General features: G+C 37.1%; 1 long non-coding RNA gene across 1 annotated transcript in view; it reads left to right on the plus strand.

Moving 5' to 3' along the window:
• Positions 1–11,027: 11,027 nt before the first annotated feature.
• Positions 11,028–23,445, plus strand: part of LOC139362550 (uncharacterized) — a 62,308-nt gene continuing 49,890 nt past the window's right edge. The window contains exon 1 of the long non-coding RNA XR_011621695.1: positions 11,028–11,137. This is a non-coding gene — a long non-coding RNA (uncharacterized lncRNA). The remainder of the gene's footprint in view (positions 11,138–23,445) is intronic.

Genomic DNA, 23,445 nt, shown 5'->3' on the forward strand with positions numbered 1-23,445 from the left:
TTATCTCTACCCCTTGGTTCCTCTGCTGTGAAATTGTTTGTAAATCTACAAGTGATTTCAGTTTTAAGTGCTTAAAATCTTGTGTATTTTCCTAAGTTGTAGTGAAAAAATCAAAAGAGGAAAATCAAAAGAGGCCCTTTACCAAATGCCATTTGAGAATAGAATACATCAGAGTGGCTCTGAACATGATTGGTCCATTGATTGAGTTCAGAGGCTTTTAAATCACAGGCTATTTAATTCACTTGTATATATATCTCAACCCTTTCTCTGGACAGAACCTTCTCAACAATCCCATTGTGGTTTTCCTTTGTATTAATTACTCTATCTCACAAAGCGGTAGTACTGCTCAGCCAGTGGCAGCAGGGATCCATCATTGAAGCAGCAGGTTCATAATGACACTCTGGGGAATGTTTTATTGTTCAGGTCATCTAAGAGCATCCATTAGTAGCAATTTTCAGCCAGGATAAGACTAAACGTTAATCCAAAATATGTCTTCTTGTCTTTCTGAGAACTGCACTACTCTTTTTTCACATAATAGCCTTAGTGTGTAATTATCAGCATTACATAATAGCAGAGAACAGGAAGTTACCAAGGCAACAAACCAAACAACCCAAAAGTCCTAAGAGAAAAAATCTTAGGGTAGCTTTCCTGGCCATCACTTTTAGTCTCTTCTTAGTTCACGCTTACATCTAAACAGTTTTCCTACCCATGATGATAAAAGCTCATTTCTCACGCCTATGTTATCAGTTGTCTTCAAATCTCTTCTTCTAGTTATCTCTAACTTTAAGTCTTTCTCTTGATCAATGGGACTTAAACACTTCATTTCAAGAGTGAAGATGAAAATTATAATTTAGGGATCATCAATCACATGTCGAAAATCATGCTATGATTATTCATATACTTACATTTTATAATAATTATCTATAGTAGGAATATTCATCCTTATTTTACAGGTGAAAAAGAGAGGTTCAGAGAGATTAAAAACTTGTCTAAGGTTACTCAACACAGTTGGAATATAAATCCAAGTTTCTCTGATTCCAGAGCCCAAATTGTCCACAAAACTGTTTATACCCAAATAGACTAAAACCCAAACAAAACACAACATTATGCTAGCTTGTGCCCACTCATTCCTCAATACTAGGACTGGGAATTTTCTTAAAATATGTTTTGTTTAAATATTAGAAAATTTTATTTTTTGTAACCTAGATTAAATAGATGTTTATATTAGGCATTTACAATAAAAGTACCTAATATACTTATATTGCAAGATGATATGTAGTAAAAAATAAGCTGACTTCCCTCTCCTACCTCTCCTAATTACTACCACCCATTTCTCCTAGGAGAGGCCACCTGTGTTTTTCCAAGCAATAACCTCCCTGAGGTCATAAATCCTTCTCTTCAAGATGTCTACAAATAAGCAATACCAAGAGAAATTGTCCACATACACTACTTAGTTGGCACAGCTTTTATTCATCTATTTCCGGTAAGCAGCAACTGTGAGCACACCAAGAGAAAGTGAATAGAGGATGCCTACTATCTGGTACACGGCATAATCATGGACTGCTTGTGCACTCTGTCTCTCAGCTGTTGCTCTTCTTTCCTGGCTCGTGTGTCTAGAGACCTCTACTTGTGAATGTTATCACAAGGGATTAGAGGTGCTTTATTGTCAGGATGTAGCCCTCTGCAGACAGCCTAGTACACTCCCAGGTGTATAGAGGACCAACGTTCTGGGCCAGTTAGGAAGGTTGGGGTCATATAGTACCTAAAGGGATCCTGTTGTCTCTGAATGCACCTCACATTCTATTGGCCCACAGTTGCATCGGCTGCATTCTTCCTAATTCTACCCCATATTGTGTATCTCATTGCAACAGCTAGGTATATGACTTATTGAAGTAGTATACTATCCTTCACAATACATTCCAGAACTCGTTGGTACAAAGAACATATACTACAACTCATCTACAATTTTGAGGTGATCAGCTCTAACAGAAATATATTTATCAACAAGGTTACACTTCTGATAGAAAATCTAGTTTTAAGTTTAACGAATATATTTATATATGTACATTAACATGCAGAGTGAGAGAATATGTATAAGCTTACAATTTCACATAACACAACCTATCCCAGGATGTCTCATTCTTAAATCTTCGTATATCATTATATGATTATTTTTTCTTTTTAGTAAATCTTGGTAATGGACTGTTAGATTGTATAGCATTGTTAAGAAAGCATTGAAGGATGGCTAGGCTCAAATATACATATTTAAACTGATGAATAGATTATCGTAAAATATCCATATGATTGAATGTTTTTCCGTAAAAAATGAAGTACTTGATACCTGCTACATTGTGGATGAAACTTGAAAATATTATGTTAAGTAAAAAAAAATCTAGTAACAAAAGATCACATACTTTTTGATATCGTACATACTAAATGTCATATATAGTAAATAAATAGAGACAGAAAGTTGAGTTCTGTTTGGCCAGGACTGAGGGAGGTAAGGTGGGGTGTCAAGCATAGAAGGGGTAATAAGAAGTGTCTGCTAACAGGTATAAGGTTGTTTTGAAAATGATGAAATGTTCTGAAATTAGATTATGAGGAGAATTACATACATACTATAAATATACTTAAAATTGTTGAATTGCCAACTCTAAATGGATAAATTTTGTGTATGTAAATTATATCTCAATAAAGCTATTAAAAATACACCTTTAATCAGAGAGTGTAATGATCATTTATGTAAGATCAATTCCCCTTTCAATCTGGATTGCTAATGACACCTATGGACCACACCACAGTGCATGTTTCCAATCTATAGGATTTAAGAGTCTTTTCTCTTTGCTTATTATTATCAATAATATTGTCATGGTGCCTGTAAGAATAATATATTATATTGACCAGGTGCAGTGGCTCACACCTGCAATCCCAGCACTTTTGTAGGCCAAGACAGGTGGATCACGAGGTTGGGAGTTTGAGACCAGCCTGACCAACATGGTGAAACCCCGTCTCCACTGAAAATACAAAAATTTGCCGAATGTGGTGGCGTGCACCTGGAATTCCAGCTACTTATGAGGCTGAGGCAGGAGAATCACTTGAACCTAGGAGGTAGAGTTTGCAGTGAGCCAAGATCGTGTCACTGTACTCCAGCCTGGGTGACAAAGTGAGACTTTGTCTCAAAAAATAAAAGAGAAGAAGAGGAATATATTGTTATTAACTCAGTAATAACAAAAGGATTCCAAATGGTCCAGTGTTTCCACTCATCCAAATCAAGAGGTGATATAGCTATACACAGCGGATAGCTGGGGAGAGCTATACACAGTGAATAGATGTCTACCTTTGTCAAGGTACTTTCCATCATTACATTTGCACGTGTAGTATCCATTACTGTCTTTTTGGTTATCTCCTCCATTTGGTGCCCAGAGTCTCTTTATAGAAATGTTTACCTTCATGTGTTATTAAGCAAAGAGGCTATTCTTAGAATTACTTCATTTCCTCAGAAATCTTAATGTTATTATGGAAGGAAAATCCACCTTGGGGGCAATTCAGATTTTCTCTTAGTATATCAAGTTTTCTGTTTGCCTGGACAATACCATGTGCTCCTTGTCAGTCATATTCGTAATTTGATGTACATTCTAACATGCCACATCAAGCTCTTTTGGCTTTACTTTTCATCTAAAGAGGGAATGCTTTCATTCCCTCAAGTTGATTTTGTGGTAGATTTAGAGTTAGAAGCAAATTATAGGAATCATTTCTAACTGAATATATCCATTAACATTATCCACAAATTTAATCCAGTTACATCTAGAGCAGAGTTTGTCCTCTGTTATCCAAAGATCAGATGACGGGAGTGATTGTTTAGTTATAAATCTAACAGAAATGCCATGTGTGTGACCTTCTTTACTTCTCTCCAGATATTACTCGTAGAGATATTGGAAAAGTTCCCTTATTTTGACAAACATTATTTTCAATTTTTTCTTTTTTTCTTTTTTTTTTTTTTTTTTTTTTTTTTTGAGACGGAGTGTCCCTCTGTCGCCCAGGCTGGAGTGCAGTGGTGCAATCTCGGCTCACTGCAAGCTCACTGCAAGCTCCGCCTCCTGGGTTCACGCCATTGTCCTGCCTCAGCCTCCCGAGTAGCTGGGACTACAGGTGTCTGCCAACACGCCCAGCTAATTTCTTTTTGTATTTTTAGTAGAGATGGGGTTTCACCGTGTTAGCCAGGATGGCTACGATCTCCTGACCTCGTGATCCACCCGCCTTGGTCTCCCAAAGTGCTGGGATTACAGGCGTGAGCCACCATGCCTGGCCTATTTTCAATTTTTAATTCTAGTCCTCTTAAGAACACCTGTGCTTGGGTTATGTAACCCATTCTGCTTCATTTTGTTCTTCCATACCAATTATTTTCAACCCACTGGCTAGATGGCATTGTATATTTATACAGTATTTCTTTTATATTAAGATTTTATACATATAATTGCTTTATATGATGTATTGATCTGGTTGTGTAAATCTTTAAGGTCTTTTTAACAACCTGGTGGTATGATTTATCATGCCTTCTACATAGCTAACACTTTAATTAACTTTACTATCACTTGCATGGCACAACCACTGAAGCTCAGTTCTAAATTTGTAACCAACCCACTTAATCATGTCCTATGCTATATTGTTGTCTTAAGCTTTTTACATTCTAGTCCTTACAACTGGCTTTCTTAACAAAGTCGGGATCTAATTCTGTTCCTGCACAATCAGTGAGATCTCTCTCTTTTTTTTTTTTTTTTTTGCATTAGTTCATATTGGGAAGAATCTATTAGCTTTATCCAATGTCCTACATCCCTACATTCTAGCTTTGTTTTAGGGACTTCAGCATCTTGTGTCTTAAACTTTATTTATTGGTTTTAGTGATAATTTCATCGTCTGTCTGCTCCTGATGCTGTAGGATCCATGGGGTTCCAACCTTTTGGCCAAGTAGCATCTATGTGTGTTTTTATATAATTCTACACATCATTTAAGCCATTGCTTAACATTTAATTCTTAAATTTCTCTCCTGATGGCAATACTCTTCTTTTAGAAAGACAAATGAGGAAGTCATGTTAATGTCCCCAATGCCTCCACAGGTATTTGACCACAAACCATTGATATATTATGCCTTTCCTTTTTTTTTTTTTTTTTTTTTTTTTTTTTTTGAGATGGAGTCTTCCTCTCTTGCCCAAGCTGGAGTGCAGTAGTGCGATCTCTGCTCACTGCAAGCTCTGCCTCCCGGGTTCACACCATTCTCCTTCCTCAGCCTCCTGAGTAGCTGGGACCATAAGTGCCCGCCACCATGCCCGGCTAATTTTTTTATTTTTAGTAGAGATGAGGTTTCACCATGTTAGCCAGGATGGTCTGGATCTGCTGACCTCGTGATCCACCCGCCTCAGCCTCCCAAAGTGCTGGGATTACAGGCATGAGCTGCTGCGCCCGGCCACCATTTCATCTTACATGCAAGAAACAGGTGTGTGTTTTGGGTATACTTCATAATGGGTGCCATTAATATTTTGGTCTCAGTCATATTCTATAGTCTTGTGAGGTTTGTCCCCTTCCTCAAGGGTGTTGCCCTTCCAGTTAAAACCTTTGACAAATTGTCTTTGGACTGTATATTCTGGTGCATTTGTGTTTTCATGTTTGCTTTTTACTGATTTTTTTTCACGGCTTTATTTGTGTCATAGGAAATATGTTTGGAACTAACTTCTAGCATATTTTAATGAATAACTTCAAGTCCTTGCACTGATTTTTGTCAGGTGTATATGTTATCTATTTCTCTAGATTAGTGAAATCTAAAAACTTCTTTTTGCCCAATCTGTAAGGCTTATTTGTGGGATAGCTAAATTAAGTATATGAGTTTCCAGGGTCAGCATTAAGTTTTTTTTAATTCCACTCCTGCAGCTTTGAAAACCTAGTTACTTTCCAGTTCTGGAGTACCTGAATCATACAATTACAATTTAGTCTGAACCTATCTATCAAGTTTCAAAATATTTCCCTTAACCTCAAAGGAGACCCTATGCCCTGTAACCTTTCATTAGCCCTTCTTCCCCAGCCCTTGGCAACAACAAATCTGCTTTCTGTATCTAAGCAATATGACCCAGCAACTCCACTCGTAAGGATATACTCTGAAGAACTGAAACAGATATTCAAATCCTCATTCATGAGTGTTCAAAACAATACCACTGGCAATAACCAAATGGTGGAAACAACTCTAATGTTATCAACAGATGAATGGATAAACAAAATGTAGTATATGCATATAATGAAATATTATTCAGCCAGAGAAATGAAGTACTAGCACATGCTGCAACATAGATGAACCTCTAGATTCTTTGTTTTGCTCACTATTCCCATTCGAGTATTATGAGGTTTTCCAGGGCCTGCCATTTGCAGAAAGTTTGTGAGGAAGAGAGAGAAGACCATGTTCCAGACTGGCAGGAAGCATAGCACAGATAGATGTGTCCATGTAAGTTATTTAGCCTGTATTTCTCCCCAGGCCAAAGCATCGAGCACAGTCCACAGAACAGAGCTGTTCTCTTCCAGCTGGCATCCCTGTTTCCAGGGAGAATAGCACCCTTCAGTTTTGTCCTGCTTGTCTGAAATCTACAGCTCCACTTCAATACCTTCCAGCACCCCTACCTGAACTTCACTCTGCTCAGCAGCCTTTCTCATATTTTGTGTTTCAGGATTGTGTATCTTTCCTGGTATTGTTGTACCTGGAGTTGAAATACCTCCTTCTCATTTGTCTTGTTTTTGAATGATGTTCTAGAGGCAAAGGTGGCCGCAGCATTTTAACTTAGCAATTTTTCTGAGAAGAGCTGCATAGTGTTTAAAAAGTACTTTCATATGAATAATCACCTTCTGTCTTGATGACACTTTGTGTGGTTGGGATATTATCTCCAAGGTTATAAATCACTCAGCGTCAATGAGGCAGTAAATGGCGGCAGGTTGATTAGAAATAGGTTATTTTGTTTCTCAAAGACTTCTCTTCAATATTTTGTAATGTAGTCTGTCAGACTTGGAGAAAATTAAGTAAGATATTTGAGCCTAAATTCTTCATATACCAAAGGAGTGTTATCAGGCTATTGAGAGGATTTGATGAAATAATACTCATCCGGTATTAATTCTATGGCACATGCTTCTCAATGAATGCTGAATTGAGTTGAATTGAAGTGAACTCAACACTGGAATGAAACAAACTGTTACCTTTACTAGTGAATGCATAATTTCCAAATCACTGTGCCAAAGACAATCTTTAAAAAACCTTAAAAACAAGCCTTAGTTAAGACCAAATATCTCACTTGGCCTCATGAGCCCGGAAGGGTAGCATTGCGTTGATCAGTGTTTTATGGAAGGTATGGTATCTGGATGCTCATTTGCATGTGTGCTAAGGGTTAAGAGAGAGCTAAAGCCAGGCTGCTGCAGTCACAACAAAACCCACCACTCACTAGCTCTGTCACCTCTGGCTGACAAAAACCTCCATTTCCCTTTGGAAAGTAGTGATAATAACAGTATCTACTTTATAGATTGTTGAGTTTTAAATAAGATCTGACATAAAATGTAGAGAACTAGCACATGGTCACAGGTTGATAAACATCTGAAATTATATTATTATGATTCCACATTCACACTACCACTGATGAAATTTCTTCATAGGAGACAGAGCATCCCACACACAGGGAAAGGGTCTCTCCCATTCAATTTTGCAGATCAGTCTTTGGTGGATAAGCCAGTCTCCTGGTACTTGCTTAGCGTCTGTTTTTCTCCTCACATCTGATCAACTCTGAATGTCTTTAAAACTGCAAAATGCTGAAACTGCAAAGCTGGGAACAAGAATCCAGATCACAAGAATCCTATAAATGGCACAGCCTAAGAAGACAGCTGGCCTCCTTAGATGACACTTCTACTCCCACATAACCCAAATTCTAATGGAAGGGATTCGTGTAGAAACCACATCATTCACAGTGACTTGACTGCATGCCTATGTTCTTGATGAGCTAAACTCCTCTGGAAGGATGGAGGCTTTCTCCTTTTGCCTCAGCCCACACTATTTATTGAATACCATAACAACCCTCCATTTACTCAGAGGAAGTGCTTTGCATTTGCAAATCATTCTGGGAAGTCAAGTGAATTGGTATTTCTAAGTTAAAAATGTTTTGTTTTTTTTTTTAAAGGATGCTTATCCATTTAAATCCTGAAACAGATCCAAATCTTTACTCATCACATTAAAAAAGAACAGCATAACACAGAATTCTCCCATTCAAAAAAAATGGTATTCTTCTACTACTTGTTCTAAATCCAACATACATACCTTAAAGATTCAGATTACGACATCTGAAAGCTGACAGCATCAGTTCGAAGCCCATTATCATGATGTAAGTGTACAAAACAGAGTTGGAGGATGCTCTTCTTAGCATAACAAGTATGAATGCTACCATTGTTCACTTGTGAGGAGAATACAGAGGCCCAGACTTATTCTGAAATCAACTCCATGAAGTTTATGGAGGGCCAGAGGAGTCACTTCAGGAAATGGTGTCAAGAACACAACACATGCAAATAAACGAAGATGCGTGCCTTGCTTATTTAAATAACTCCTGTGCTCCATGCAGAATCCTTTCACTTTGAAAACACACCCTGTCACAGCAAAAGAAAAAAAAAAGTAATAAAAATTAGAGAAAAGAAATCTAAAACACTTGAAAATGGAAAACCTTCCTACCATGTTCTGATTATTTTCAAGGCAGAGTTAACTACATTAAATAACAACACTTAGGTTATTCTGACACAGAGGCATTTCACAGATTACAACCACCTAGGGGGCTTTCCAATGATCACTACAGCATCTTCCCTTGCACCCAATCAGGAACCTCTTTGATCTGTTTCTTCCTTTTTTCTGATTCTTGATTCTACTCTCATTTATATTTCTGCCTTTGATCAAAAGCATCTCTCTGAGCCTGAATTTCAGCTCAGTTCCAAACATTTCAAATGAACTTAAGTTTCTGAATCCATCTCATCAATCTCTCTGAGAATTCCACCTTCTGCCACTACTCCGGGAATCAACCCCAGGCCCAGCCCTTTTCTCTGTGAGTCACCCAAACTATTGGTTTGATCAAGAGCAGGGCTCTGCCAAGTCTCACCATTGCACACTGGGTTTATACACTTTCTCACACATCAGCAAGATGAATGTAATCCTGAGCTTTGGAAAGATGATGGTGAGAGTGAGAACACACAATACGTTCTCCTACTGCCATTTGTGACATACGTAAGGTGTGAAATTTTTACCAAGATCGATATTAACATTACACAGGAAACCCAGTCTGCTCAGAGACTGAAGATTGCTTCAGAGCAAGTCTTGCTGGCACACCAGACAATCTGCAGTTTATAAAATTAAACCCTTTATCTAAATCTAAATCATCTCCAAGAGTTGCCATGGGCAGCATCTCTAAAATGAGCTTTATTGCCTTTTCTAGAGAACCTGAAATGGCCATCCATCAACAGATATACTCTCCCCAATGGGCCACTGTCTCTTTTTGTAAACAACAATGGAATGATTATCCATTTTTGTATTGTCTATGGCTGCTTTCTCATTATACTAGCAGAGATGAGTAGTTGAAACAGGGGACTGAATTCCCTAATATCTAAAATATGCATTATTTGCCCTTTACATTAAATAAACAAACAAACAAATTGCTAACTGCAACTCAAGGTCATGAGGTAGTTGGCTTTTTGATAATGTTGATATTTATTTCTACTTGTGTGGTGCTCCTCTCTATTTTCAGTAGTCCTGTTGAATATCATATGGTGTTCCTCTGACATTGAGGCAGGTAATGGCATAGTTAGTTTCTTCAGAGTGCAAGTCATCACTAACAGAATATGAATATTAAATGTATAATAGATTTTACAGTTAGATTACAAAGTTATCCATCAGAACCCTCTAACTTAGGATTGTACATTCATAACATGCATTAAAATCAATTTTATATTTTAAAAACTTTTATTTTTAATGTAACAATTGTTCTTGATTTTTATAAAATGTCAAAGGGAATTAATATGGAAACTTCTGTTGCCTACTCCTTTCCTTTGAAGCCTGGGTTATTCTGCAGGAGAAATGCTGCATGTCATCACTCACCCTGTGCTACACAGAACCAACTGTTCATAGTCTACAATGCAAATAGAGACCCCTAGAATTGTGCAGTACCCAATCTACACAATTTTAAATGGTGAGCCCATAAATTTCTTAGCCAAATTTAGGAAGCAATTGAGATAAAACAGGATCAGGTAGTCAAATAAGACTCATGGAAATCTCAGATCTTTGTCAGCACCAAAACATATTCATAATTTCAAGGGTCCAAGTAACCACAAAGCGTATTGAAGCATAGCGAGGTCTGGAGTGTTGCCCACCAGTCTCTAGGTCTCTTCTCACTACACTGGATATGGGCTCTATCTATTTGCATATAAGGTCTCTAAATAATATATATAGTTACATCCTGAGGGGAAAGAAAGGCACCTGAGTCAAGAAGCATCTTCAATTCATACTCAGATAGTTATCTAGCTTACATGACATTTTCTTCAGTATCATGCCTTGTAACTTCATGGATCCCAAGTATACGTATCATGAGCAATCCTAAACAACCAAGCACAGCCCATTCAAAGCTTCCCATTGATAAGGACTTTCTCCTCTCCCTAGCAAACACTATTAGTTCATTTGCCAGTGAAAAACAGTTATAAGGAGATTTAACTGAGTATCCTTCTTACTTCCCTGAAGCAGCTCCTTAACTTCTTACTTCCCAGAAGTGTTTGTCTGAGGCAGCCGAAGTGAAAGCGGCCAGGATAGAGTGCCTGACTCATCATCCAGAATAAGCAAAAGTAAAGAGCCTGGGAATTTAGAAACAGGTCAGAATCTATTTGAAGAATGACACAGAATTGAGGTTGAGACCAAAAAAACTGTGTGCTCTAAATCATGTTTTTGCACAACCTAAGTGGAAGTTTCCAGTGTGGATGTCCTTTTGGTTGGGAACACACATTTCTTTAAGAAAAGCAGAAGGTTGTGATGGAAGAAACTAAGGATCTTGAAATTGGATAGACCAGTTACCACCTTCCCTAACTTCAAGACTTCAAGGTACTGTGAAAAAGTTACTTGTTGTTTTTTTTTTTTTTTGTATTGTTTTGTTTTGTTCTATTTGTTTTGTTTTGTTCTATTTGTTTTGTTTTGTTTTTGACAAAGTCTCACTCTGTTGCCCAGGCTGGAGTGCAGTGGCATGATCTTGGCTCACTGCAACCTCCACCTCCTGGGTTCAAGTGATACTCCTGCCTCAACCACCTGTGTGGTTGAGATTACAGGCATGCTCCACCAGGACTGGCTAATTTTTGTGTTTTTAGTAGAGATGGGGTTTCGCCATGTTGGCCAGGCTGGTCTCGAATTCCTGACCTCAAGTGATCCGCTTGCTTCTTGCCTCCCAAAGTGCTGGGATTACAGGTGTGAGTCACCGGGCCTGGCCTACTTAATTTTTTTTTTTTTTTTTTTTTTTTTTTGAGACGGAGTCTCCCTCTGTCGCCCAGGATGGAGTGCAGTGGCGCCATCTTGGCTCACTGCAAACTCCCCCTCCGGGGTTCAGGCCATTCTCCTGCTTCAGCCTCCCAAGTAGCTGGGACTACAGGTGTCCGCCACCAATCCCTGCTAATTTTTTGTATTTTTAGTAGAGTCGAGGTTTCACCATGTTAGCCAGGATGGTCTTGATCTCCTGACCTCGTGATCTGCCCGCCTTGGCCTCCGAAAGTGCTGGGATTACAGGCGTGAGCCACCACGCTGGGCCAATTCTTTAAACCAGATTTTCTACACCAATAAAGGTGAGCTTGCAATGCCTACTGTGTGGTGAGGAGTAAATGAGCTATAGTACGTGAAGTTCTCAACACAGTGCCTGGAATGATGAAAGTCTCTTCCTTTGGTTCCCTTTGCTCCCACCACCTCATGCAGACTTTCAAGCCAAATATACCAAACTACTAAGAAAAATTATCTGAAACTTGGAAATGGGCCAACAAAAAAAGACTGAGTTTTCTTTTAGTGCAGTACTGGTGTTAACTTTCTAATCAATAGGCTATTTTACAACTATGTGGGGGCTTAGGATACCTTAGAGATTTTTATCCAATAGAGCTGCAAATAATTTCTATCCAATTGAATATATAATCCCAAATAGCATGGTTTATAGCCCTGTTGCATATTAACCAATATTGCACTTAACCCAGGCATCTGCTAAATTGTCCATATATCTTTATCTTGGTTATCAGTTGTTTTTTGGACTGCTGTTAACATCATTTGTGTTCCCTCATTATTTTATGATTTGAAGATGATGTCTGACACATGCTCAATCTATATTTGGATGGAAGACATATGGTTTTTTTTTTAACATTATTATTTAGCAAAATGTACCAAATGGTTTACAGTGGGATTCAAAGGCTACACTGTGTCCTTTACAACATGTGTTAAATCAGTCATCTATTAAGAGGAAACATTGACTCAGGGTACCTGGTGGTAGAGTGTGCACTGTGAGAGAAGAGGAGAAGGCTCTGAATGTATTTAGCAGAGGTCTCTTGATCACCTTACTTACCTCCTACCCTCTTTTCTCCAAGTAATAAGTGTGGCATGATGACCTGTGGTATCCATCCGGTTTAGGGAGACCCATGTGGGCAGAGGAAATCCACTCTGCTCTAAGCCTCAGAGATCTACCCTGTCTTTTGCATTTCACCTGCCACACTTTCACAGAATCAGTTACTTTCATCTTCAGAATACCAAGATCTAACAGGCCAAGATTCGGGTATAGATTTAGGATCAAAAAGTCTCAGAATGTCTCTTGATCTTCTCTCAGTTATTTTAAGCCACGTATGCTAGGTACAAGCGAGACAAAACTAGATACCCATGCCATCTAAGATAAATCACTAGAAATTGAGGCAAGATAAATCACTGTAATTTGTGGCAAAACAAAGAATTAATTTTGCAAACTTTGTCTTCCATTCACATATCCTATTTAAAGACTGCAAACTGCAATAGGTGGCTGTGTAAAGACAGAATTATCACATATGAGACCTGAGGGTCCAGCCAAATACTATTTCTCCAACGGCAGCACTTGGTTAGGATTAAAGTTTACCTAATTTCTTCTCATGAGAACTCTGTCAATGTCTGTCTTTCTTTTTTTTTTTTTTTTTTTTTTTTTTTCCAACTGCTTCAGAGATACTATTCTCTTACCCCATTACCTTTTACATTCTGTCTTCAGGAGTTATCTCATTCATCCCTCTGGGTTTCCAGTCTATACCCTTGACCTCAAGCCTTCTAAAGGACATAGCTTCTGTTTCCCTTGCCTTTAACTTCGTATATCACTTCAACTAAGACTTATATCACTGCAAATAAGCAAGCTTGCTGTAGAAAGTCTATGGCTATAAGTAACTGGAAATATTGGGTTGAACATTAAAGGGAGTTAAAGATGATACATATCATGATAATTGCTATATTTGCCACTCGGGAATGACATTAAGAAAAACGTTTCTTATCACATTATTGGGAGATATTTAGGGTGGAAGCTCTAGAGAAAGTTTGCATATTTCTACCTTAGTGTGAAATCTATTTAACTGCTGAAATTCAAATTATACAGAAAGAAAAAAACATTCATAAGTAAAATTTATTGTAAAATCCTTAAAATTCGTGCTTGGAAGCCTATATTCCTTTTATAGAGTGTTTCTCCACCTTAGTCATACCTTAGAATCCCCTGAGGAGACTATAAATGTCCTGACACTTAGGCTGTACTCAAGGTCATTCAGTTAGACTTTCTGGGGTGGACTTAAAGATCAGTATTTTTCCAAACATCTCTGGATTCCTTTGGGGCTCTGCATTAATGCACTTTCCATATGTCTACAAGTTAAAAGCAAACTAAATTAAATAATTGATGTGGTGTGTTCAAAAGAAATCACGAGGCTTATGTTTTATAAAAAAAAAAGCATATGCAATTTTAAGTGACATGTTTCTAATTTATATCTCATTTTAAATTAAGTATAATACTAAACACCTTACAAGAGTTACTCAATTAGGATAAGACCATCTTTTGGCAGCTTCAAACTTGATGTAACTATTTAGTAGGAATGTAACAGTACTTATACTTTCCTAGAAATATCACTCCATCTTTGAACTCTGAAGTGGCTATCTATAATCACTCTCTTGCTCTTTTCCTATCTTCCACTCTCACAGTCCCTCATGTACAAATGCACACACATGCCACAACATCTGATCATGCCTTTAATGTGTATGTGGAAGCATGATATTTTATATGTCTAAGGATATTCAATAGTTTTATTCGGTTGTATTTATTTCAAAGGAACTGCTCTATCCAATATTGAACTTATAAGAACATGATTATTCTCTCAGACTTTCACTGTAATTCTTTTAGCATCCCTCAAAATGTACTGCTGAAGCAGAAATTACATTTCCAATAATGTCTGTGTCCTGGATGAGTTATGTTAGTTAACTTTCCTTCCTGCTGGCTCTGGGGCTTGATTGCTTAAATACCTTAGAGATATTATGACTCATTCTCTGTTTAGTTGGTGTTTATGAGAACATCATCCAAAAATCAGAGTCTATATTCATTTAAACTATAGTGATTGAATTAGTTGATTTTTAGCTGAATCATCTGGTGTAGATTAAAACATAAAAATAACCTGTACTTCCTAAATGTTAAGTCAGGTTTTTAAGAGATTTGAAGAGGTTAATTAGGATAAAGGATAAATAATTATATTATTCAACAGTGTGAGTGCTGAGGCTTAAATCAGCTGATTTTGTTCAATTCCAAAAATGATTCTTCAAGCACACCATATTAGTTCATTCTTATGCTGCTATAAAGATCTTCCCAAGACTGGGCAATTTATAAAGGAAAGAGTTTTAATTGACCCACAGTTCCACAGGGCTGCGGAGGCCTCAGGCAACTTATAATCATGGCGGAAGGGGAAGCAAACATGGCCTTCGTCGTATGCAGCAGGAAGGAGAAGTGCAGAGCAAGGTGGAAAAAAGCCCCTTGTGAAGCCATCAGACCTCATGAAAACTCACTAACTATCACAAGAACAGCATAGGCGAACCACCTCCATAATCTAATCACCTCCCATGAGGTCCCTTCCCCAACACGTGGGGTTTACAGTTCGAATTACAATTCAAGGTGAAATTTGGGTAGGGACACAGAGCCAAACCTTATCACACGCAGTCAAGTGGATTGCTTTATCATTGACATTTTCAAGGAGGTCAGAGATTAAAATATGCTTAACATTTCTTTCTTGGGTAGGAACTTACTTGAAATGCTCCAAATAAACAAAATACATTTTATAATTTCATAGATTCAATAATTGTTTCTGGGCTTTTGTCATGCCTTATGAATTATGCTAGGGGAACATGGTATGGTAAAAATTCTCAACCACACCTGAAAGGAAATCACAGTCAACATACAAATGAAAAATTAAGCAAGCAAGCAATGAAAATGCAATGTTACCTGATGCTATCTCGGATAAAGTACAAGAAGTTATAGATTTTGAAAAGAAGGAGATCTAACTGGTTTTGGTGGTCATTGAAGGTTTCTTAAAGAGACATTTAAACTAAGATTTGTAAATACAATTGTCTCTTAAACAATGCAGGGGTTCGGGATATAGACCCCCTTTATAGTTGAAAATTTGTGCATGGCTTTTGACTCCCCCAAACCTTAACTATTAATAGCCAAATGTTGACCAAAAGCCTTACCAATAACATAAACAACTGATTACCATATATTTAGTATCCTATATGTACTATACACTATATTTTCACAGTAAATTAAGCAATAATTTATTGTAATTTATTACAATAAAAGGAAATGCTATTAAGAAAATAAGGCCAGGTGCAGTGGCTTACGCCTGTAATCCCAGCATTTTGGGAGACCGAGGCAGGTGTGTCACCTGAGGTCAGGAGTTCGAGACCAATCTGACCAATATGGTGAAACCCCGTCTCTACTAAAAATACAAAAATTAACCAGGTGGTGGTGGGTGCCTGTGGCCCCAGCTACTCTGGAGACTGAGACAGGAAAATTGCTTGAACCTGGGAGGCGAAGGCTGCAGTGAGCCAAAATCATGCCACTGCACTGCAGCCTGGGTGACAGACCGAGACTCCTTCTAAAAACAAAAAAGAAAGAAAAAGAAAAAAAATTAATAAAAAAGAAAATATATTTACTATTCATTAAATGGAAGTAAATCATTATAAAGGTCTTCATGATTGTCTTCACACTGAGTTGAGACTGAGGAGAAAAGAGAGGGATTGTTCTGCTTTCTCAGGGGTGGTAGGGATGGAAGAAAATTTGCAGATAAGCGGACTCACGCAGTTCAAACTAATGTTCAAGAGTCCATTGTATATGTAAAATCAGGTATCAACCAACCAATGGAAAGGGTATGCTAAGCAAGGATAAAAATGTATGAATGGTTAGAAGCAAGAATACATAATTCATAAACTGCAAGTACTTCAGAAACTTTTGTGAGGGGTTTTGATGATTCCCCATAGGTAGAACTGTTGTGGTGTGTGTGCATTTTGCCATAAGATAGGTTAACCTGATTAGCAATATAAAAATGCTGCTTTAATAACAAATAATAGATTGGAGAGACTTACACTTTCAACTAAAATGAAATAATGGAGGCAGAACTTAACCTTTTTCCTGAAACAACCAAAAAATTGATAAACTATATCAAGTGATGGTTTCAAGACAATGAACTTGAGAAAGCAATGGGCAGTTATCCCTGAAGGATGTTAAGCAAATGAAGTGAGGGCTACAATCGGCCAGCTCACTCCTCTGAGAAAGTAGGTACAAGTTAGAGCACAGGTGAGGGAAACCCAGAGAGAGTCCAGGGAATTTTCTGAGTTAAATAAATACAGCCAGGACTCTGAAGAGAACATAAAAAAAGAATATCAGAGAGAAGAAAGCTATGTAAAGAAAGAATTCTGAATATCCTCAGAGGTTTGCCTTCAAGTAGTCATCTAAGTACTAATCACATATATTTCTGAGGAAAATGTGATAGGCTGAGGAAAGAAAATGCCTAAAACAACTAGAGGAAACTGTGTGATTCAAACAACAGGTCCAGAAACAATGCCTGTTATTTCAAGCCAGACTGGAAAGACTCATAATTCCTAAGACATTGGGGAAGCACGCAGATGTGTGTTAATACACTAGTAAAGAATAATTATGATTAGTTTTGTCCCACTCAATAATTATTAAAAATTAGACCTGAAAAGATCATAGCATTTAAAAATAATTTAATTGCATCTGAGAACTAAGCTAATTAATATTTATGGAAATACGAAAATAACCAGCACAAAAGAAAATAGATGTGTAATTTCTAACATACAATCTAATATCACTAGGTATACAAAGAAGTAAGAAACTATTAAATGTAATGAGTACATCACTAAATCTACTGAAACAAACCTAACAGACATTAGATTTAGCAGATAGAGACTTAAACAGATATAACTATTCTACATGTTAAAAAACGTTAAGTAGCGATATTAAAGATATTAAAAAGACCAAAATTACATATGAAAATTTCACTGTGTGAGTTTTAAAAATATATACTGAGTGTGACTGATAGGAGATTGGATATCAAAGATAGAAAGGTTAGTGAATATAAAAATATATCAATAAAAATTGTCAAATATTAAATAGTGCCAGTTCCCAAACAGCATGATTCAACTTCATGGTATATTAACTAGCAGTAGTTGCATAGAGTACAAACTTTCTTCCAGTTATTTAATCCACAAATCACAATATAAATAACAGATTTGAATTATGATTAGTGACCAATTATAGCACTTATTACAAAGTCCACTGGTAATGAGTAACTACATCTGTTATTTAGCTCCTACACAGGCAGCAAAGCATGAAGTTGTGCTTCTTCCTTGTCTTCATGTGATAAGTCAATATGAATAATTAAAATGAAGGATTTGGTTAAAAAATTATATATATGTATATATACATGCAACAAATAAGTGATAAGTGATGTATTAGAAATAAAATTTGAATTGAATTAAAATGGAGTTACGGAAAAAAATAGCCAGCTGTGGGAGTATTAACACTACCACTGTTCAAGAAACTATAGATGTGTAGCCACAGAAACTGAGTGAAGTGAATCTACTTACATAAATGAGGAAAGTGATCAAGATAAAAATGACAAAGTTGTTGCAGAGGAAGTAACACTGGCAGGAACTTCACATTGAAGGAATTTGGGGAATTGATGTCAGCAAGACAGTGGAATAAAAGTTTCCAGTCCTGGCCGGATGCGTTGACTCATGCCTGTAATCCCAGCACTTTGGGAGGCCAAGGTGAGTGGATCACATGAGGTCAGGAGTTTGAGACCAGCCTGGCCAATACGATGAAACCCCGTCTCCACTAAAAATACAAAATTAGCTGGGCATGGTGGTGTATGCCTGTAATACCAGCTACTTGGGAGGCTGAGGCAGGAGAATTGCTTGAACTTGGGAGGCAGAGGTTGCAGTGAGCCGAGACGGTGCCACTGCACTCCAGCCTCTCCACTAAAAATACAAAATTAGCTGGGCATGGTGGTGTATGCCTGTAATACCAGCTACTTGGGAGGCTGAGGCAGGAGAATTGCTTGAACTTGGGAGGCAGAGGTTGCAGTGAGCCGAGACGGTGCCACTGCACTCCAGCCTCGGCAACAAGAGCGAGACTCTGTCTCAAAAAAAAAAAGAGTTTCCAGTCCTCGTCCTCTTACTAAGACACAAAGTTAACGATCATTTACAAACAAAAATATGTTCATGAGAACTTCAGAATCCAGGTGATCCAGGTGAGAGGATTCTTTACCCAATTGGAGCACAGAAGTGATAAAAGATATTGAAGAGGGTAAGAAAAACAGTTTTGCTCACACACTTCCCCTCTCTCAAAAACTCACATAATGCAGTGTCAAAAAAAAAAAGAAAAAAAGAAAAAAAAAAAAAAAGATAACTCTCAGTCCATGAGTTTGTCCACAAAAGAAAGTGGGAGTAAAGTGAGCATCTGACTTCTCTGCAGTTTCTGAAATGAAGGCCACAAGGCCTGCACCCATCAACCTGACTATAGGCCCACCTAAAGAACCTAGCAATAGACCCAGTGTCCCATAGACTCCTCCAGCCAGCCTTCCCAGAAACTCTGGCTAGACTGACTGGTAAAAAAGGTTTCCCTGCTGAAGCCAGTCTGCAAAGGATGTAAGAGTTAATTACTTCTTCAAATGTGTAAATACCAGTGCATGATAAAGAGTTATAAAGAATGAAGGAGCCATGATGCTACCAAATGAAAAAAAGTGAAGCTGCTGTTACTGACCCTTAAAAAAAAATGGAAATCAAAGAACTGTCAAAAAAGAATTCAAAATAATCTCTTGAAGAAAATAAGTGAGCTACAAGATGACAGAAAAGGAATGAACAAAATATAATCAGGAAAACAATACATGAACAAAATATAAGTTTACTTATTTATTTTTTATTTGAATTTTCTTAATTTAATTTAACGTTATGTTCCAGGATATATGTGCATGATGTTCAGGTTTGTTGCACAGGTGAATGTGTGCCATTGTGGTTTGCTACACAGATCAACCCATCACCTAGATTTTAAGCCTCACATGCATTAGCTATTTATCCTGATGCACTCCCTCCCCCTGCCACCCACAATAGGCCACAGTGTGTATTGTTCCCCTCCCTATGCCCATGTGTTCTCATTGTTCAGCTCCCACATATAAGTGAGAGCATGCAGTGTTTGGTTTTCTGTTCTTCTGTTAGTTTGCTGAGAATAATGGTTTCCAGCTTCATCAATGTCCCTACAAAGGACATGATCTCATTCCTTTTTATGGCTACATAGTATCCCATGGTATATATGTACCACATTTTCTTTATCCAATCTGATTGGTGGGCATTTGGGTTGATTCTATGTCTTTGCTATTGTGAACAGTGCTGCAACAAACATATATTTGTATGTATCTTTATAATAGAATGACTTATATTCCTTTGGGTATATACCCAGTAATGAGCTTGCTGGGTCAAATGGTATTTCTGGTTCTGGGTCTTTGAAGAATTACCACAGTGTACTCTACAATGGTTGAACTAATTTACATTCCCACCAACAGTGTAAAAGCATTCCTATCTCTCCACACCCTTGCCAGCACCTGTTGTTTCTTGAATTTTTAAAAATTGTTATTCTGACTGGTGGGAGATGGTGTCTCATTGTGGTTTTGATTTGCATTTCTCTAATGATCAGTGATGTTAAGCTTTCTTTTCGTATGTTTTTTGGTCACATCTTCTTTTGAAAAGTGTCTGCTCATGTCCTTCAACTACTTTTTAATGGGGCTGTTTTTTCTTGTAAATTTATTTAAGTTTCTTGTAGATTCTGGATACTAGACATTTGACAGATGGATAGATTGCAAAAATTTTCTCAAAGATTTTATAATGAAAATGTCAAAAGCAAATCTTTGCTCATGCCTATATGTCGTGAATGGTATTGCCTAGGTTTTCCTTTAGGGTTTGTATAATTTTGGGCTTTACATTTAAGTCTTTAATCCATCTTGAGTTAATTTTTGTATAAACTGTAAGGAAAGGGTCCAGTTTTAATTTTCTGCAAATGGCTAGCCAGTTTTCCCAGAACCATTTATTAAATAAAGAATCTTTCCCCATTGCTTGCTTTTGTCAGGTTAGTCAAAGATCAGATGATTGTAGATGTGTGGTTCCATTTCTGAGATCTCTATTCTGTTTCATTGGTCTATGTGCCTATTTTGGTACCAGTACCATGCTGTTTTGGTCACTCTAGCCTTGTAGTGCAGTTTGAAGTTGAGTAGAATGATGCTTCCAGCTTTGTTCTTTTTGCTTAGGACTGTTTTGGCAATATGGGCTCTTTTTGGTTTCCATATGAATTTTAAAGTAGTTTTTTTCTAGTTCTATAAAGAATGACAATGGTAGTTTAATGGGAATAGCATTGAATCTATAAGTTACTTTGGGCAACATGGCCACAAAATATGAAGTTTAATAAAGGGATAGGACCCAGCAAAAATTCTAGAGCTGAAGACTATGATTATTGAAGCAAAAAAATTCAGTTGAATGTTCAACAACTGACCCAATCAAATAGAAGAAATAACTGGTAAGCTAGAACACAGGTCATTTGATATTACCCGGTAAAAGGAACAAAAATTAAAATGAAAAACAGTGAAGAAAGCCAATGAGACTCATGGAAAACCATCAAATGAACTAATCAATATATGCATGATTGAAGTCTAAGAAGGGAGGAAACAGAAAGAAGAAAGTTTATTTTAAAAAATAACCCAAACATCTAGAGAGGGAAATGAACATACAGATTCAAAGATCCCAAAGAATCCCCAAAAAATCTGATTACAAATAAATCCACAGCAAAGCAAAAATTACAATCCTATTTTCCAGTATAAGACAGAGAATTTAAAAGTAGCATGAGAAAACTGACTCATTACATACAAGATAATTTACCTAAGACTGTAAGTGAACTTCTCAGCAGAAACCTTGCAACCCAGAGAACTAGAATGATATATTCAAATTGATGAAACAACAACAAAAAAAAGTGCCATACAAGAAAACTGTACCCAGCGAAACTGTTCTTTAAAAATAAAGAAGAAATCAATATTTTCCCAGACAAACAAAAACGAAGACAGTTCATCACCATTAGACCAGCCTTACAAAGAGTGCTGAAGGGAAATCTTCAGGTTGAAACAAAAGGATACTGAACAGCAACACAAAAGCGTATTGGAGTGTAAGTATCATTGTTCAAGGTAAATATATACATAAATACAGAAAATATAATAATATAACATTGTAATAACATTATAACAATACAACACTATAACAATATAACATTGTAATAACAATATAACATTGGTGTATAATACAATATAAGACAGTGGTGCATAAATCACTTTTAACCCTAATATTAGTTTTAATAGACATAGTATTAAGAATAGATATAGCCACAAAATTTGGATAAAGGATAAACAATGTAAAAGGAAGTAAATTCTGACATTGATAATATCAAGTGGGTGCTTTGAGAATGAAGCTGGAGAGTTTTTGTGTGTGATTAAAGTCAGGTTGTTAGCAGTTCAAAGTAGACTGCTCTAACAATAAGAAGTATGCAAGCCTCATGGTAACTGTAGACAAAAATAAAAATGTGTAGCAGACACAAAAAAGATTAAGACAAAAGAATCAAAATATGTTACTCCAAAAAATTATCAAATCACAAAAGAAAACAGCAAGAGGGAACAAAGAACTGCAAAACAAACAGGAAAAAACAAGATGATAATTGCAAATCCTCATCTATAAATGATTAGTTTAAATGTAAATGAATTAAGATCACTGATTAAAGAACATAAATTGGAAGAACAGATAAAAACAAAACAAAACAACATTCGACTATCTACTGCCTGCAAGACACCCACTTTAGATTTCGAGACACACATAAGCTAAAAAATGTAATGATGATGAAAGATATTCCAAGAAAATGGCAACCAAAAAAGGGGGTGGCTATACCTTTATCGGATAAATCAGACTTTAAGTCAAAAATTGTCACAAGAGGCAAATAAAGTCATGACATAATGGTAAAAGAGTAACTTCAATAGAAATATATAACAATTATAGATATAAATGCATCCAATATCTGAAGGAAGAAATAGCATTACAATAGTAGGAGACTTCGACATCACATTTACAATAATGAACAGATCAGCCATACATAAAATAAATAGGGAAATACCAGGCTTGAATAACATCGTGGACCAAATGGACCTCAAAAACATATACAGACCATTTCACCCAACAGCAGCTAAATACACATCTTTCGCAAGTTCACATGGAACATTCTCTAGAATAAATCATATGTGAGATCACAAATAAGTTCTAACAAATTTTTAAAAATCACTTTTACTATCCTTTCTAACCACTGTAACATAAAACCACAAATCAGTAACAAAAAAAAATTTTAAGTAATTATAAATGCATAAATACAACAAAGTATTGAACAGCCATTGGGTCAAAGAAAATATCAAAAGAGAAATCAAAACTATATCAAGATAAATGAAAATAAAGATACAACATAGCAAATTTTGTGAGATGCAGTAAAAGCAATTTTAAGAGGAGTTTAGGCCGGGCGCGTTGGCTCAAGCCTGTAATCCCAGCACTTTGGGAGGCCGAGACGGGCGGATCACGAGGTCAGGAGTTCGACACCATCCTGGCTAACACGGTGAAACCCCGTCTCTACTAAAAAATACAAAAAACTAGCCGGGCGAGGTGGTGGGCGCCTGTAGTCCCGGCTACTCGGGAGGCTGAGGCAGGAGAATGGCGTAAAAACCTGGGAGGCGGAGCTTGCAGTGAGCTGAGATCCGGCCACTGCA

Source organism: Macaca nemestrina, chromosome 4 (genome assembly GCF_043159975.1).
Source record: "Macaca nemestrina isolate mMacNem1 chromosome 4, mMacNem.hap1, whole genome shotgun sequence".
Taxonomy (NCBI): Eukaryota; Metazoa; Chordata; class Mammalia; order Primates; family Cercopithecidae; genus Macaca; species Macaca nemestrina.